Here is a 5,511-nt window from a genome sequence, read left to right as displayed (position 1 = left end):
TGAATGTTGATGTGGATGTGGATGAATGGATGTAGATACGGATGTGTATGTATGTATGTGGATGTGTATGTATGAATGAGGATGTGAAAATGGATGTATGTATGTAGATGTGGATGTATGGATGTATGTATGTAGATGTGGATGTATGTATGTAGATGTGGATGTATGAATATGAATGTGGATGTGTGGATGTGGAAATGGAGGTATGGATGTATGAATGTAGATGTGGATGTATGCATGTAGATGCGTATGTATGAATGTGAAATTGGATGTATGATGTGGACGTACGAACATGGATATGTATGTAGAATAATGAATATGAAGATGTATGTGAGATAATGTAGTCTATATGAGTGAATGGATGAGAACGAGTACACACTGAATGGAATGTGGAATAAGTAATGTGGTCCGAGAGTGGATAATATGGAAAGACAAGAGTTCGTTATAGAAATTGTATTTGTGACTGTTTGTAAATGACTGTTTTATGTCAAGAATGCTGGAGAAGCATTTTGACCGTCTTGAGGATTAAGGTCATGAAGACTGAACTGATAAAGTTGCAACTGCTGACGGAGAGTCAATGGAGGACGTCTCGCGTAGCAAGGTCGATCGAGGTCTTGACCAGCCTCGGCTCGATTTAAATGGTGAGCTTCCGGTACGGTGGATGAGGGACCAAGGAAGCGGCCTATGAGTGAAGCGCTAGGTCACCTGCGAAGGATCCTAGAGGGTGCTGACCATACGGTGCTCGGGCTCTGGGTCGCCGAAGATACCCACACGTGCGTCGTGGAAGATATTGGAATAAGGAGTAAGAGTTGTTTTCTGAAACCGGGCATGGATCTGGTTGATTGACCTTGCTGGTCCTCAACAGATGAGTCCATGGCTCTTTTATATGGATCTGTGGGTTGATCTTGCTGATCTTCCACGGAGACTCCATTCTATTATATGAATATATTGCCGGTTACTATGAGCTAGGAACCATGGAAAAGGCCCCTGAGAGAACAGGTGGTGAGCGTTTTGGTTGCCAATGATGCCATAAGTATACCGATGAAAGAATGACTGGAAATAAGGATTCAACCAGAGACTTTGAGGATTGTCATCAGTGACATAATGGTTTTATTAAAGGATTGTTTTAAAGCTAGTTGATGCTAAGAAAAAGGCAATTTCATATTGGGTGTGTAAGTGGTATGACTAGTTTTATGTTTGCATGAACTTCTGGCTAGGGGGCCTTGGAACTCTTTTCCTTGGTACCCGGGACAAAACCTAACCAAATTCCAAATTGGATCCCATCACTACAGTGGCTGGGCGGTTGGCTAACCCATGGGATCGGATGGGGTTAGGCTGGACTGATGGATCCGTAAATCGAGATTTAATTTCTATTATTACGATAGATGAAGTAAATCCCGGATAGAAATTATTCTATGGATAGGAATCAACGGCTGTGCCTCTTGACGGGGAAAAAAGCGTTGATCCCAATGATCCAAGTGCAAGTTCTTCCTTGATTTGACCAAGTACCGTTAAAGGTGCAGTCAGATCAGTTTGATCAGTAATGATCTTGACTACGTTAGAGTAAAGAGTTATCCTGGTGGAATCGCCCGTGCTTTCCGGGTAAAGGAAGTTTTTCCGGTTTCGGTTTTGGACAAACCGACGGATTAGTCTCTTGTCCGGATATCCGTGGGCGAGGCCCCGAGTGTGGGACCCCTGTCCCGCGCGAGAAGTGCTACTTCCGCTGCTAGTACCCCGAATCCGTTGCTCGGTGGGAACAGGGACCTCACACAGCCCTCCGCTGAAGTTGAAATTGTTGCAAAATAAGAAGATGCAGACAGGATAGAGAGGGAAGTAAGTCTGATTGAAGCAGACAATATCAAAGAATTGAGAGTTTTGGACGCTGCTGCGTCAGTTAGAGCGACATTTTCACTTCCAGGGCCAAAGAGTTGTCAGGCATTTGGATGGATACGATTTACATGTTTTGAGGATTAACGCAATGGAAATCACAGATAACATTGTCAATATTTTACTATAGTATGTATAGTATATACAATGCATAATGTATATGATGCATGACTGAGCTCTAAGTACCAGTGGACTAGTTCTTTGTTCTTTTCATTGTTGCCTTTAGGTGTATATTACTACTACCAGAAGAGGTCCAAAACTGTACATATATTGTGGATCCTCTCATTTTCGCGGCATTACAAAATGATAGCTCATCATTCTGAACCTTATGTCGTGGTTTGAACTAGTGAACCTTGACTTGGCAAGACTTGTTTTCACGGCTTACCATGAAGAGTGAGTCTCATGTTAAGTTTAAAATTGACATCAAATATTTGGTAATCTATATATATGTTTTCTTTAATAACACCTATGTCCTGTTTGTTTTTTTTAGCTGACACTGGAGTTTGTTTTTGTACGATATTGAGCAAACCACATGTTATTTTGCTAACTCTGTTCAGCAATATCATGGCCGTGTTAGAGAGTAAGTCCCTATTGACATTTCCCTCTTTGACAAGCATGTAGATTTATTTAAGTAGGATAAGCTGATGCTTGTTTTTCGACCTCTCAGATGTGCTCAAAAGTTTGTATATGCATTTGGAACATCTCCTAATGGAGCTGAACCTTGTACAACGCATGACATATCGTAGGATAAGGGTGCCAGTCTCCAGCTAAATGATTTCAGCTGTGGATGGAGGATGGCCCTAAACGCCTATCTTTTAATAAAGAAAATTTTTGATATTCCTGATGTAAGTGATGTTTGTTAAGTGATGTTTGTAACGTAGACTTGCATAATCAAATGTAGCTATAATGTCCCTAATAAAGCTTTTCTCTGTGTACAGGAAATAAGTCTAAACAAATATGCTTCCTTGCACGTAAAACAATTCAGGACAAAATCTATACAAAGAATTATTTTGGCTGTCCATGATCGTGCAAAAGAAGAGATCAGGAGGGCAAACGAATTTGCAAGGGAAGCTGCAGAGAGAATACGTTAGCGAGATGAGGAGCGGCAAAGACAAGTCGAAGAACATGTGGCTGCCCTGAATGAGTATGACAGGCTGTCCATGATCGTGCAGAGAAGAAGAGATCAGGAGGGCAGACAAATTTGCAAGGGAAGCTGCAGAGAGAATGCGTTAGCGAGATGAGGAGCGGCAAAGACAAGTCGAAGAACATGTGGCTGCCCTGAATGAGTATGACAAGCTGCAAGCGGAGGTGGATGAGTGGGTGGAATCCAGGAGGCAGATCGAGCTGCAGGTGGAGAGGGAAAGAGAAGAAACACTATGGGAAGAAATGGAAAGGCTGCAAAGAGGAGCAAAATCGAAGGCCCCCTCAGTCCCAAGCGCGCAGTCGACCTCTCAATCACAGCATCGCTCCTATGCCCCTGAATCTTCTGATCAGCGTCACCATCATTAGACTCATATTTACATTTGTAACATTAACATTAATTTTGTAAGAGTCCTGACAATGTTTTGTAAGAAAAAAATATTTCATATATACAATTGCTTTTGGAGTTACAATGTCTCAATATTGTCATCATTCAACAATTAATCAAGTGAATAGTATGAGAGAGAGATTCTTTGTAGAAAGTCATTTTCTCTTTTTGCCTTGGCACCTGTAAAAAAGGGGTTTTGTTAGTGGTATCTTACATAATGTTATGCACAGCATACTAAATGGTGAATGTAAATATTCAGGGTTTACCTTTTTAATATCCATTATAAATGTATAATCTTTTGGCAATTGTTCAATCTCCTCGAATGTAAGGTCTTCTCTAATTTGAGAAAGAGATGTTTTAGATAGTGTGTTCAGCATTGTAAGCAATTGTCCTTCCAAATATATCTCCATTACTAGAGACGTATTCTCAAGATCTGACTCCATATCTTGATCTAATGGAACAAGGTTGCCATAATGATATCTGGTGTAGTGAAAAGTTGCACAATGAATTTTTGAGAGCCAATAATGTACTTGCAAACTATTGACTTCTTCTCCAAAACAGAAATGATGCCTTTTGTTTTTCTCCTATCCCCCAACCATTGTCCAAAAAGTCCAGTGCCTTACTTGACTTGCAAATAAACATTGTTGAAGTATTTCTTATTTCTTCATCAAAGAAAAAGTCAACAAACACTTTGATAGGCATAAAAATAGTAAGCTTGACATTCTTTGTTTGCAAAACAGATGCCTTAAGAGACTTCTATATGTCGTGATACAACCTGATCCTATAACTTTCCCTAGTTTGTGAAGTTGGCAATGGCCAATCTTTGCTTCCAAATAATGGGAGGGGTAATGGAGTCAAACGACCCCATCCAGAAGATGTGTTTGGTTCTAAGTACTGCATAATGGGAGGGGTAATGGAGTCAAACGACCCCATCCAGAAGATGTGTTTGGTTCTAAGTACTGCATAATGGGAGGGGTAATGGAGTCAAACGACCCCATCCAGAAGATGTGTTTGGTTCATATCATAGAAAAATATGCCGTAGTCTGCAAGATCTCTATGAGTTCTTCCTTTGTAAATTTTTTCTCCTACATATACATGGAAAGCGTCAAAAATCCCACTTATACTCTCCACTGGCCAGTCTATCCTATTGGATGGATAAATATCTGCATAAAACCAAAAGATTATACATTTTTAAAACAACAATTAGACACTTTTAAAACAATAAGGAGACAGGATTGAATGGATAAAAAGATGCATAATAACAATAATTAAACACTTTTAAAACAAAATAGCTTTGACTAAGATACTACTCACAGTTGTTTGGGACGATATCATGGAAGACCAAGAGGATATTTTTTCACCTCAAGTCTACATGCTGGAAAACATGCTGTATTAGTACCTCTGTCACACGCTTGCTCGATTCACATACCTTGAACTCTTTAACTTGTCCCTTGAATGGCTCCACAAATTCATTAGCATTTCTCCTCTTCCTCTTCCTTCTCTATAAAAGTACCTAGCTCCCGATTGTAATTGTAGATGGTATCCATGTCCCATCGTCCGTATTATATCTATTGAATACAATAATAGCTAAAATGCTAGTACGAGGCTTTCTACAGGTTGCCATTTTGTGTAGCAAAAGACACACAGAAGAAGAAGATGAGAGCTTAATTTGGAGGAGACTTAGAAAAAGAAAGAACAACTATGTCGGAGACGAAGAAGATTAGAACTAGTTTTGGGAGGAAACTTAGAGATTCTCTATCATTAACTACCATTCTCTATCATTAACTACCACTATCTTTTAGCATATGTGCAAATATTTGGTAGTATTATTTTAAGTTGAGTAAATGTTATTTTAAGATGCATTTTGAGCATAATTTTACTCTATTTACTTGAATTCTTGCTTTAAAATGCCGAATTCCTCCGTTTACAGAAGCCTCTTCCTCATTGGTTCAGTGCCACTCTCTCTCTAGAACTAAAAGGCCCAAAATTGAGTCCACATTTCTCCTAATGGTTGCTCACACGAGACCCAATATAGATCAGATTTTAGCCTTTAAGGTTGATTTGTAGTCATCGTTTGAGATGTCAGATTTGGGGCC

Source organism: Cibotium barometz, chromosome 14, assembly GCF_041138505.1.
Source record: "Cibotium barometz isolate CiBa-2024 chromosome 14, ASM4113850v1, whole genome shotgun sequence".
NCBI classification, from domain to species: domain Eukaryota; kingdom Viridiplantae; phylum Streptophyta; class Polypodiopsida; order Cyatheales; family Cibotiaceae; genus Cibotium; species Cibotium barometz.
The sequence above is the reverse complement of the archived record's forward strand: the minus strand, read 5'-3'. Positions refer to the sequence as shown.